Source organism: Ziziphus jujuba, chromosome 1 (assembly GCF_031755915.1).
Source record: "Ziziphus jujuba cultivar Dongzao chromosome 1, ASM3175591v1".
In the NCBI taxonomy this organism is placed as follows: domain Eukaryota; kingdom Viridiplantae; phylum Streptophyta; class Magnoliopsida; order Rosales; family Rhamnaceae; genus Ziziphus; species Ziziphus jujuba.
Genome location: NC_083379.1, coordinates 9,215,413 through 9,229,368, shown reverse-complemented (window position 1 = coordinate 9,229,368; position 13,956 = coordinate 9,215,413).

Sequence of the window (13,956 nt, the reverse complement as noted above, 5' to 3'; positions counted from 1 at the left end):
GGTGTAATTTCAGTTGCAATTTACTGAAGTCGAATCTCTTGTCTAAGAAGCAAGGATTAAATTTCCTCAATTGTAAGAGGGTCCCGCTGTGAGTTAATGTTTGCTATGATGGGATCATACTCTATTGGTAATCCTTGCAACAAATGTAGAATAAAATCATCATTTGTAACATGATAACCAGCTAGTGTAAGGTTGTCTGCTGTCTCCTTCATTTTTGAAAAATAAGCACTCATTGTGAGTGACCCTTTTTTAGTTGATTGCATTTGCAATCTAAGTTGCATCATTCTTGCTCTAGAATGAGTCCTAAAAACTTTTTCCAAAGAATTCCATAATTGGAAAGTGGTCTCATGTTTGACAATTTGTGTAAGCACCTCTCATGAGATGGAGGACATCATCCAGACAAGCAAGGCTGAATCCAACCTCGGCCACAGTTGGTAGTCCGGATTGATCACCAATGTTGTTGAGCTGCATGGTCTTTGGTGGTTCTTGAATTTCTCCTTTCACAAAGCCTTCAAAGTTGCTTCCGATTACTACAGGTAGCATATGAGATTTCCACAACAAGTAGTTTCCATTTTTCAAGTTTAAAAGGGAAGTTGTAATTTGGCAATGAAACTTAGTCGAGTGGAGGAATTTCGGAGGTGATCTTTGTCAAGGCCATGACATGAGTCTTTTGAGGCTCTGATACCATGAAAATATTTAATATATTTTGTATTATTATAAAACCGCTACTGTCAGATGTGTACAGCAAGCTTATATATACAGCAAAGTTAATGATGGATGAGGACTGATGACTGATGACTTTGAACTAACAACCTGATAACTAAGTAAATAAGATATTTACATGAGATAAGGATACAGCTATGATAATAAGATATGTACATGAGATTAGGATTGTTTATCTGCACTAATAGAGAACAATCAAACTGTTGCTGATCTTATAAATAGTTCTTTGTCGTATCTTGATATGACCAATACTATGTATATAATGTGCAAGCATTTGCCAGTTACTCGACTGGTTCATTCGTCTCGTGATGTAAATCTGTCCGAGTTCGCACAATCAATAACCCACTGGGGTACTAATCCGATACCGATGAAGACCAAGCCGATCACTCGGGCTCAAGCTAAGAGGTTTAAAGACAACTTTGATGCCTTTATCCAGAGAGTAATTCATTCTAAAAAAGGCTTGTCCATACCTCAAGATACAAGGCCTGTTTTAAGCATCCAAGTGGTGGAGGTTGATATGGACCCTGGTAGCTGTCACCAGACATCATACATCGGACATTTTACATTGGACACCCATACATTGGACATCTGTCATTAGACATCATATATCGGACACCCATACATCGGACTCCGAACTTCGAACATCAGACATAACTTAGTTTGGACATCACGCAGACATAAGTTAGCTCGGACATTACACAGACATAAGTTTACTCAGACATCACAAGTTAACTCGGACATTATACATAAGTTAGCTTAGTTATCAAATTAGTCAACTCGTTACCTAATTTACATTTGACTTTTCGTTTTGTTTTTATTTATTTATTGGCTGGACAAATCAACTTAAGAAAGTTATTATTTTACTATTTTTCATTGCAAATTAATTAATTCCTTATTCAAAATAAAGGAATTAATTAATACAAATTAGTTTAGGAAATTAGTGTAAAATTTGGCCAACTTGTTTCCTTTTCTTTTGGTGGCCGGTTTTACCTAGTTAATTAAGGTTCCATTTTGTAACTTTTTAGCCTATTTAATGGCTTGTTTTATCAATAACATTCAGCACTTTATTCATACAGAAAATTATTTGTGAGATTGAATTCTCTTTGTTCTCTTTGAACACCTAAAACACTATTAGTGAATGAGTGTTTTATTAATAGGCCTTCCATCACCTATTGTGGCGTCTTCATTATATATCAAGGTTTCTAATCACAGGTTGGTTAGGGGTCAAGGTGACCATTAGAACTTGAACATAATTAGATCCAGGCTAATATAATACAGGTTTAGAAGCAGGTCGTCCTAGATTCGTATCATTTGGTATCAGAGCTGAATTTTGTTCAGGTTGGATCTATCTTTATTTGATTTATTTGTTTTTGTGTTAATCTATAATTTTAGCATTAGTTTAAGGTTGCTTCTATTATCATACACTTTCTGCATCTTTTTTTTTTTAAAAAAAAATCATTCCTAGTTGAATTAGGTTTCCTAGTTTTACCGTATTTTTTGTTTTCTAGTTTGTTGGTTGTTTTTCATCGTTGTTCTTGTTAATTTTGGTTTTTTTTTTCTTTGCTTTTTTAGTCTTAAATATTTGCATTCATATATTAAAAAAAAAAAAAAAGCAGAAGAAAAGCCAAACAGATATATATATATATATATAAAATAAAAAAAACTGTATTTTTGTATTTTGTTGGAGGTCGCGGGTTTGGTGATTATTTGGTGTTGATCCTTGCTACTGCAGTTGTTTTATGTTCTTTGAATGAAAAAAAAATGTAGCAAAAAGCTGAATAAAAAAAAAGTCGGCTTGTTGAATTTGGTGTTTGCTGGAAATTTCTTTGAACTGGTACATTGTTGACTATTTGTTATGTATTTGGAGTTTCTGGAGAATTATTTTTTCTGCTGGATATTTGGAATTTTGGGTGCTTAAATTATTGGATTAAAATTAGTTAAAGGATTTGATACAAAACTTGAATTACAAGAACAACAACCAACACTATCCTATATTTTTGTTCGATTTGATTCTTGTTTGAGTTTGAAATTCTTTTTCCTAAATTTTATTCTTGAATCCTTAATCTCTTACCATCTGGTCCAGTTCTTAAAAATTCCAAAATTTTCTCATTGTTTTGCCTTATTTTGCCTAGAAAAGCCGAAAACTAGGATTTGTTAATTCATTCGATATTGCTTACTTTTGCTACTGTTTTGTTGATAAGTTTAATTAGAACATACTTGTGATATAATTGCTATTTAGTGGGTGTTTTAATTAGAACTTTGAGGTAATTCATTGAGTGAAAAAAGGCAAGAGTGTGTGAGCTTAAAATAGGGTAAAAGCCGAAACTAGTGTGAAAACACTAGTGTCGATACCTTGTTTGAGTGAAACATGTGAGGGAGTGAATTTGGTGAGGCCTTATTTTATTTTTGCATTATTTATACTAACATGACAGATTCAAGGGTGAGAAGAGGAGCTTCACCTTTAAGAATTAATGAAGAAGAGTCCGTAGGATTCCATGGCGATTCCCAAGCTTCGGAAAGTGGCGAGTAAACGGACATGATTGCTATCTTGGAGCAACTATAGTGGATGAATACTCAATTTGACGATTTAAATCAAAGGATGGACAGGTTAGAAACATCCCAAGGAGTGCCAAATATAAGGTTAGATGCTCATGGAGGACGAAGTCGAGGTCGAGGAGGCCGAGGGCGACCAAGAGAGGAATTCGGGGGTAGTAACTTTGGAGATGACTTAGATCAGGGGTTTGATGAAACTTTTAAACCTCAAGAAAGGCTAATCCATGGGAGACCAGCAAGGAATGAAGATGATGAACTAGGGAATATCAAGGTAAACATTCCACCTTTCATGGGAAAAAGTGGTCCAGAAGTATATTTGGAATGGGAGGAAAGAATGGAGATGTTTTTTTATTGTCATAATTATTTGGAGGCCAAGAAGGTGAAGTTGGCAGCAATGGAGTTTAGTCATTATGCACTCCAATGGTGGACCAATGAGCAAAACCCCAAAAGAGAGTTGGTGATGACTTGATCACTGCATGGCGACAAATGAAAGGAGCCATGAGGAAGCCGTTCATACTATCACACTATCATAGGTTGCTGCATCAAAGACTTCAATTTTTATCTCAAGGAATTAGGTCCGTGGAGGATTATTACAAGGAGATGGAGATGCTTATGATGAGGTTGAGTATGAATGGAGATAGAGAAGCAACCATGGCAAGATTTTTAGGTGGTTTGAATCGTGAGATAGCCAACCAACTAGAATTGCAACAATATATGGAATTGGAGGAGATGTTGCATGCAGCTATTAAATTGGAGCATCAATTCAAGAGGAGGGGTGTAGGCTCATGGTTTGGAGGAGTTTCCAACAGCAGAAGATCAATTCCAAGTGGCTAAAGAAACAATCCAACCTATGAAAGCAAGCCAAAGCCGAAAGTGGAAGAAGAAAGCACCAATCGGCCAAGAAAGGAGCTTAAAGCCGAATCTGTCCAAGCATATAAAAATGAGGTAAAATATGATCCTAAACCTTCAAAATCAAGAGAAATTATTTGTTTTAAATGCCAGGGATGAGGTCACATCGCTAGCCAATGCCCGAATAGAAGGGTAATGGTGAGCTAGAGTCGGAAAGTGAGGGAAGTGGTGATGAAGCCGAGCAAGAGGATAAGGAAAAGCTTGAAGGTGAGGCCGAAACTTTGAATGCGTCCCATGCTGAATTAAGCTTGGTTTATAGGAGAGTACTGGCTGCATACAAAGATGAGGATGAGATTCAAAGAGAGAACATCTTCCACACCTGATGTGAGATCCAAGGTAAGATTTGTAGCATGATTGTTGATAGTGGAAGTTGTACTAATGTAATTAGTAATCTTGTGGTCGATAAATTAGGCTTGACAACAATTAAACATCTAGAACCATATAGGTTATGATGACTTAATGATAGTGGTGAGATGAAAGTTAATAAACAAGCCAAAATAAAATTCAGCATTGATAAATATGTGGATGTGGTTTTGTGTGATGTTGTGCCTCTCCATGCGGGACATATTTTACTTAGTAGGCCTTGGAAATTTGATGGAGATGCTATTCATTATGGTAGAGAGAATAGTATTATTTTTAGATTTAAAGGTAAGATGGTCAAGCTAGAGGCATTAACTCCTAAAGAGGTATACAAAGATCAAATACAAATACAACAAATGAGGGTGGCCGAACAACTCAAGGAGAGAGCTAGCATGGCCCCCATGGCAACAACACCCATCCAAGGAGTCTAAGCCGTGCAGTACCAACCAGGTAAGTGTTCTAAGACCTAACTTGAGTGGAAAAACCACGAGAAAACCAAAAGTGATGTGAGAAGGGGAGAGAAACCTGAGACTGTGAGAAAAGTCGAGAGTGAGGGAAATTGTATGGTGGCAAAGAGAGAGAGAGAGGAAAAGAAAGGAAAGAAAGAAAGAATGAAAATTTTTATTTGAGTTTTGGAGATGTAAATAAAGCTATTTTGAGTAAAAAACCATTGCTGGTCATGATTTATAAAGATAATTATTTTAATGATCAAGCTAACCTTGAAGAACTTGAATTGCCAAGTTCAATTCTTTCTCTTTTGCAAGATTTTGAAAATGTCTTTTCGGATGAAATACCAAAGGGATTACCACCAATTAAAGGGATTGAACATCAAATTGACTTTGTTCCAGGGGCTTCCATACCAAATCGACCTGCATATAAAAGCAATCCCAAAGAAACAAAGGAGCTACAAAAGCAGGTAAGTGAGTTACTTGATAAAGGTTATATTCTTGAGAGTATAAGTCCATGTGCTATTCCTGTTTTATTAGTGCCTAAAAAAGATGCTTCTTGGAGAATGTGTGTTGATTGTAGGGCTAAAAATAATATCACCATTAAATATAGAAATCCAATTCCTAGATTAGATGATATTCTTGATGAATTGCATGGTGCTTGCATGTTTGCTAAAATTGATCTTAGGAGTGGATACCATCAAATTAGGATGAAAGAAGGTGATGAGTGGAAGACCGTATTTAAGACTAAATATGGGCTATATGAATGGTTAGTCATGCCTTTTGGTTTAACTAATACACCTAGTACTTTTATGAGGCTTATGAATCATGTTATGCGTACATTTATTGGTAAATTTGTGGTTGTGTACTTTAATAACATTTTAGTGTATAGCCAAAACTTAGATGAACATGTAAATCATCTTAGGCAGGTTTTAAATATCCATAGGGACGAAAGGTTGTTTGCTAACATGAAAAAGTGTGATTTTTGCAAAGATGAGCTTGTTTTCCTAGGATTTGTAGTAAGTCCTATAGGAATCAAAGTTGATCAATCTAAAGTTCAAGCAATCAAGGAGTGGCCGACACCAACCTCTATCACTCAAGTGAGGAGCTTTCATGGTTTGGTAAGTTTTTATTCAAGATTTGTCAAGGACTTTAGCACCATCGCAGCACCTTTTAATGAAGTTGTAAAGAAGAATGTTGGGTTTAAATGGGGAGAAATACAAGAAAAATCTTTTAATTTGTGGAAAGAAAAATCATGTAATGCACTTTTATTAGTTTTGCCAAATTTTTCTAATACTTTTGAAATTGAATGTGATGCTTCGGTTGTAGGTATTGGAGTTGTATTAATGCAAGAAAGAAGGCCCATAGCCTACTTTAGTGAGAAATTAAATGGAGCTGTACTAAACTACCCGACATATGACAAGAAGATGTATGCTTTGGTGAAGGCTTTGGAAACGTGGCAGCATTACCTCATGCCAAAAGAATTTGTAATTCATACGGGTCATGAATATTTGAAGCAAATTAAAGGCCAAGGAATGCTCAACCAAAGGCATGGAAAGTGGATTGAATTTATTAAGATCTTTCCATATGTGATCCGCTACAAAAAAAGGTAAGGAAAATGTGGTTGCCGATGTATTATCCCAAAGGTATGTTCTCTTTTCTACCTTAGATGCTAGATTGCTTGGTTTTGAACAATTAAAGGAACTTTATGAGCATAATAGTGACTTTGGAGAAATATTTAGAACCTATTTGAAACATGGATTTAATAAATTTACATATTTGAGGGGTATTTGTTTAAGGAAAACAAACTTTGTGTGCCTAATTGTAACGTTAGGGAATTGTTGGTTCGGGAAGGTCATAGGGGTAGTTTAATGGGATATTTTGGTGTTTTTAAAACTTTATCCTTACTACATGAACATTTTTATTGGCCTAACATGAATAGAGATGTTGAGAAAATATGTGAAAGGTGCTTGAAATGCCGAAAGACTAAGTCCACATTGAAGCCGCACGGATTGTACCAACCTTTGTTAATTCCTTCACATCCTTAGGTAGATTTGTCTATGGATTTTATTCTTGGTTTGCCTAGGTCAAGGACAGGTAAGGATTCATTTTTTTTTTTGTTGTGGATAGATTTTCTAAGATAGCATATTTTATTGCATGTAATAAAACTGATGATGCATCTAATGTTGCTAATTTATTTTTCAAAGAAATTGTGAGGTTACATGGAATGCCTAGGACTATTGTTTCGGATAAGGATCCTAAGTTCTTAAGTTATTTTTGGAAAAATTTATGGGCTAATTTATGTACTAAGCTTTTAATTTCAATTACTTGTCATCCACAAACTGATGGACAAACCAAAGTAGTAAATAGAACTTTGTCTACATTGTTGAGAGCATTAATTAGTCGAAATTTGAGAACTTGGGAGGATTGTTTACCACATGTTGAATTTGCTTATAATAGGTCTTTGCATTCAGCAACTAAATTTACTCCTTTTGAAATTGTTTATGGTTTTAATCCTTTGACTCCATTAGATCTAACACCTTTACCTTTAAGTGAACATGCTAATCTAGATGGGAAACAAAAAGCTGATTTTGTGAAGCGAATTCATGAAAAGACTAAGGCAAATATTGAGAGAAGGGCCTAGCAATATGCAAGGAATGCTAATCAAGGCCGAAAAAAAGTTGTGTTTGAATCTAGAGATTGGGTTTGGTTGCACCTAAGAAAGGAGAGGTTTCCCGAATAGCATAAATCAAAATTGATGCTGAGAGGAGATGGACCTTTTTCAAGTTTAGAATGGATAAATGACAATGCTAACAAACTTGATTTGTCGAGTGAGTATAATCTTAGTGCTACATTTAACGCTGCTCATTTGTCTCCTTTTACTGCAGGTGATGACTTTGATTTGATGGCAAATCATTTTCAAGAGGAGGGGAATGATGCAAATCTACCCGAGCTCACACAACCGATAATTCGCTGGGGTATTGATCCAATACGGATAAAGACCAGGCCGATCACTAGGGCTCAAGCTAAAAGGTTTAAGGACAACCTTGCTGCCTTTATCCAAAAAGTAATTCATTCTCAAAAGGGCTTGTCCATACCTAAAGATACAAGGCCTGTTTAATCATCCAAGTGGTGGAGGTTGATATGAACTGATGTGATTCTGCCCGAGCCCGCTCCACCGATAATCCGCTGGGGTGCTGACTCGACACGGATGAAGACTAGGCCAATCACAAGAGCTCAAATTAAGAGATTTAAGGACAACCTGGGAGTATTTATACAGGGAGTAATCAATCCCAACAGAGCTTGTCCATACTTGAAGATACAAAGCCTATTCTAAGCATCCAAGTGGTGGAAGCCGATAGGGACCCGGGTGACGGTTTTGGTACATTTTTGGAGTCCAGGAAGCATGAAATGGTTCCAATGCTTTATGGGTTCAATACATATGCCTAAGAGGTCATGGAATCAAGTTAAAGCAGCCTCAAATGCAATCAAAAAGGGCTTGTACGGACAGCTTCAACAATTTGGCCGAATTTGCTGTATTGCTTGCTGGCTTTACTGTATTTTACTGTATTAGCCTTCTCTTATTTTTCCAAGCATGGGCAACGTGTGGGCCTTCATATTCAGTTTATTTGGCATCCTAAAAAGCATCTAGAAGCTGATTTGAAGCTCAAAGAGGTCAAAGATTGGTCAAAGTCAAATTAGTCAAAAAGCTAGTATTATAGTTTCCTAATTTTATTCTACTTTTTGTTTTAGGAAACTACCATTACTTTTTACTTTTTATTTATTTATTTTCTGGACAAATAAGTTTAGGAAATTTATTATTTTATTATTTTCATTGTAAATTAATTAATTCCTAATTCAAAATAAAGGAATTAATTAATTAATTTTAGTTTAGGAAACTTAGTTTAGGACATATTAGAATTCGGTCAAGTTTCCTAATTCCTATAGGAGTCAGGTTTTGAATTAATTTTTTAGGGTTTGTTTTGTTTCTTTCAAGCCTATTTAAAGGCTTATTTTTCAATAATAATACAACTTTGATTTGATTAAGAAAATACTTGTGAGATTAATTATCTCTTTGTTCTTTGAGAACACCTAAAACATCATTAGAGAATTGGTTGTTTTAGCTTGACTTATCAATAGGTTTTCCATCCCCTATTGTGGCGTCTACATTATACCAAGGTTTCTAACCACAGGTTGGTTAGGGGTTGAGATCCATTCCATTAGAACTTGAACTTAATTGAGATCCGGGCTAATATAATACGGGTTTAGGAGCAGGTCATCCTAGGTTCGTATCATGTGGTATCAGAGCTAAATTTTGTTCAGGTTTGATCTATCTTTATTTGCTTTATTTGTTTTTGTGTTATTCTGCAATTTTAGCATTAGGTTAAGGTTGCATCTATCCCATACACGTTCAGCGTCTCTTTAGAAAAAAAACAAAAAAACAAAAAACAAAAACTCATTCCTAGTTGAATTAGGTTTCCTTGTTTTACCATATCTTTGTTTCCTTGTTTGTTGGTTGATTTTTCATATTTGTTCTTGGTAATTTTTGTTTTTGTGGATTTTTTCTTTGCTGTTTTAGTCTTAAATATTTGCATTCATACATTTAAACAAAAAAAAAAAAAAAAAACAGAAGGTGACTTGCGGCAACAACTTAAAAAAAAAAAAAGAAAAAAAAACTGCACTTTTGTTCTTGTCACGGGTTTGGTGATTATTAGGAGTTGGAATTGCAAGTTTGTTGTTTCTTCTTGCTACTGCAGTTGTGTTGATATTCAGTGAGTATTTTTTAAAAAAAAAAAAAAAAGAAAAAAAGAAAGCCGAATATAAAAAAAATATATATATATATCGGTTTGTTGAAAATTGGTGTTGAAGTTTGTTGCTGGAAATTTTTTTTGTAACTGCTGCTTGGCTAATTATTTATTCAATATTTGAGTTGCTGGGAAGTTATTTTTGCTGCTGGATATTTGAGTTTGAGTGCTAAATTATTTGGATTAAAATTAATTAAAGGATTTGATACAAAAACTTGAATTACAAAGAACAACAACCAACAACTTTTCTATATTTTTGTTCTCTTTGATTCTTGTTCGTATTTGAATTTCTTTTTCTAGAATTTTATTCTTGAACTCATAATCTACTACCATCTGGTGCAGTTTTCAAAAATTCCAACGTTTTCCCATTATTTTGTGTTTTCTTGTCTAGAAAGCCGAAAAATTAGGATTTGTTGGATTCTTTCGGTATTGCCTACTTTTTGCTACTGTTTTATTGATAAGTTTAATTAAAACATACTAGTGATCTAATTTCTGTTTTGTGGGTGTTTTAATTAGAACTTTGAGATAATTCATTGAGTGGAAAAAGGCAAGAGTGTATGAGCTTAAGAGAGGGTAAAAGCCGAAACTAGTGTGCAAACACGAGTGACGAGTCCTCATTTGAGTGAAACACGTAAGGGAGTGAAATTGTAAGGTCCTATTTTATTTCTATTGCATTATTGTACTAACATGACAGAATCAAGAATGAGGAGAGGAAAGCCACCCTTGAGGATCAATGAGGAGGAGTTTGTAGCATTCCATGGCGATGCCCGAGCTACCGGGAATGGAGACCAAGTGGACATGAGAGCTGTTTTGGAGTCAATACAGTGGGTTAGTGCTCAAGTTGAGCATGTGAATAAAAGGATGGGAAGGCTAGAAGTCTCCCAAGGAATTCCGAATACAAGAAATAGGCAAGAATTCCATGGAGGACGAGGAGGTCACGAGAGACCGAGAGAGGAATTTGATGAGGAGCCATTCGGTGGAGACTTTGAGGAAGGTATGGACGAAACTTTTGCTGTCCAAGATAGAGCTGGCCGTGGAAGATATAGGAGGGAAGAAACAAATAACAATCTTAGCAATATCAAGATCAACATCCCACCATTCATGGGAAAAAGTGACCCCGGAGCATATTTCGAGTGGGAAGAAAAGATGGAGATGATATTTGACCGCCATAATTATTCAGAGGCTAAGAAGGTGAAATTGGCAGCAATGGAGTTTGGCCATTATGCACTCCAATGGTGGACCAATGAGCAAAACACCCGAAGGAGAGTTGGTGATGACTTGATTACTACATGGCGACAAATGAAAGGAGCCATGCGGAAGCGATTCGTACCATCACACTATCATAGGTTGCTGCATCAAAGACTTCAATCTTTATCTCAAGGAAATGGATCCGTGGAGGATTATTACAAGGAGATGGAGATGCTTATGATGAGATTGAACTTGAAAGAAGATAGGGAAGCAACCATGGCAAGGTTTCTTGGTGGTTTGAATCGTGAAATAGCCAATCAACTAGAATTGCAACAATATGTAGAATTGGAGGAGATGTTGCATGTGGCTATTAAATTAGAGCATCAATTCAAGAGGAGGGGTGTAAGATCATGGTTTGGAGGTGTTTCCAACAGTGGAAGGTCCAATTCTAGTGGCTGGAGGAACAATCCCATCTATGAAAGCAAGCCAAAGCCGAAAGTCAAAGAAGAAAGTTCAAATTGGCCAAGGAAGGAGACTAGAACCGAATCTGTCCAAGCACCAAAGAATGAGGTAAAATTAGATCCTAAACCTTCTAGAACTCATGATGTTGTGTGTTTTAAGTGCCAGGGAGGAGGACACATCGCTAGCCAATGCCCGAATAGAAGAATCATGGTGTTAAAGGGCATTGACGAGCTAGAATCGGAAAGTGAAGAAAGTGAGGATGAAGCCAAGCAAGAGGAGGAGGACTTGGAGGATGAACCCAAAAGCTTGCAAGCATCCAATGCTGAATTAAACTTGCTTTCTAGGAGAGTACTTGCTGCATACAAAGATGAGGATGAAATTCAAAGAGAGAACATCTTCCACACCCGATGTGAAATTCAAGGTAAGATTTGTAGTATGATTATTGATAGTGGAAGTTGTACAAATGTAATTAGTAACATTGTAGTTGATAAATTAGGCTTAATAACTATTAAACATCCAGAACCTTATAGATTACAATGGCTTAATGATAGTGGTGAAATAAAAGTGAATAAACAAGCCAAAGTAAAATTTAATATAGGTAGATATGAGGATGTAGTTTTATGTGACATTGTACCCATGATTGCTGGACATATACTATTAGGTAGACCATGGCAATTTGATAAAGATGCTACTCATTTTGGTTGAGAAAATAGTATTGTTTTCAGGTTTAAAGGAAAGAAGTTCAAGCTGGAACCATTATCTCCTAAAGAGGTTTACAAAGACCAATTACAAATGCAACAAAGGAGAGAAGCCGAAAAGCTCAAGGAAAAAGCAAGTATGGCACCAATGGCTTCACCATCCTTTCAAGAAGGTAAGAATGAGGTTGCTGATCAAGGTAAGGTTTCTAAGACTCATATTGAGTGGAAAGATCAAGGAAAAACCAAAAGAGAGGGGAAAGAAAGTGGCAAACCCGAGAGCTTGGAGAAGGAAGGGAAATCCGAAGGTTTGCGCCAATCCGAGAGAGAAAAAGAAAAAGAAAGAAAAGAAAGGTCAAGTAGCAACTTTTATTTGAGTTTAGGGGATATTAATAAGGTTATTGAGTGTAAGAAACCTTTGCTGGTCATGATTTATAAAGAAAATTATTTTAATGATCAAACTAACTTTGAAGAACTTGAATTGCCAAGTTCAATGATTTGTTTTTTGAAGGAATTTGGATACGTCTTCCCAAACGAAATTCCAAGTGGACTACCATCCAATCAAGAGGGAAAAGGTGAGCTTGCTGTCCAAGGTAAGTCTTCTAATACTCAGGTTGTGTGGAAAAATTTTAATAAAACCAAGAGTGAGAAATTTGGTGCAAAAGCCGAGAGTGAGGAAGGTGAGATGGCCGTGAGTGAGAAAGGAAAAGGAAGACAAGAAAGGAAAAATATAAATTTTTATCTTAGCTTTGGTGATGTTAATAAAGTAATTATGAACAAGAAATCATTGCTGACCATGAATTTTAAAGATACTTATTTAAAGATGTCTTTATTTCATCGAACTTTATCTGCATTGTTGAGAGCTTTACATAGTGGTAATTTGAAAATTTGGGAAATATTGTTTGCTAACTTTAAAAAGTGTAATTTTTACCATAATGAGCATGTATTTCTAGATTTTGTTGTAATAGTGTTTGACCCAGGAGAATTGGTTTGGTTGCACTTACGAAAGGAAAGGTTTCCTAAACAAAGAAAGTCAAAGCTCATGCCGCCTGTGGATGGACTTTTTCAAGTTTTGGATCCGAATAACAAGAATGCCTACAAACTTGATTTATCGGGTGAGTATAACATGAGTGCTGCATTTAATGTTGCTGATTTAACTCCTTTTTCTGTAGGTGATGATCTTGATTTGATTAAAAATCCTTTTCAAGAGGAGGGGAATGATGTGATTCTGCCCGAGCCCGCTCCACCGATAACCCGCTGGGGTGCTGACTCGACACGGATGAAGACTAGGCCAATCACAAGAGCTCAAATTAAGAGATTTAAGGAAAACCTGGGAGTATTTATACAGGGGGTAATCAATCTCAATAGAGCTTGTCCATACTTGAAGATACAAAGCCTATTCTAAGCATCCAAGTGGTGGAAGCCCATAGGGACCCCGGTGACGGTTTTGGTACATTTTTGGAGTCCGGGAAGCATGAACTGGTTCCAATGCTTTATGGGTTCAATACATATGCCTAAGAGGTCATGGAATCAAGTTAAATCAGCCTCAAATGCAATCAAAAAGGGCTTGTACGGACAACTTCAACAATTTGGCCGAATTTGCTGTATTACTTGCTGGCTTTACTGTATTTTACTGTATTAGCCTTCTCTTATTTTTCCAAGCACGGGCAACGTGTGGGCCTTCATATTCAGTTTATTTGGCATCCTAAAAAGCATCTAGAAGCTGATTTGAAGCTCAAAGAGGTCAAAGATTGGTCAAAGTTAAATTAGTCAAAAATCTAGTATTATAGTTTCCTAATTTTATTCTACTTTTTG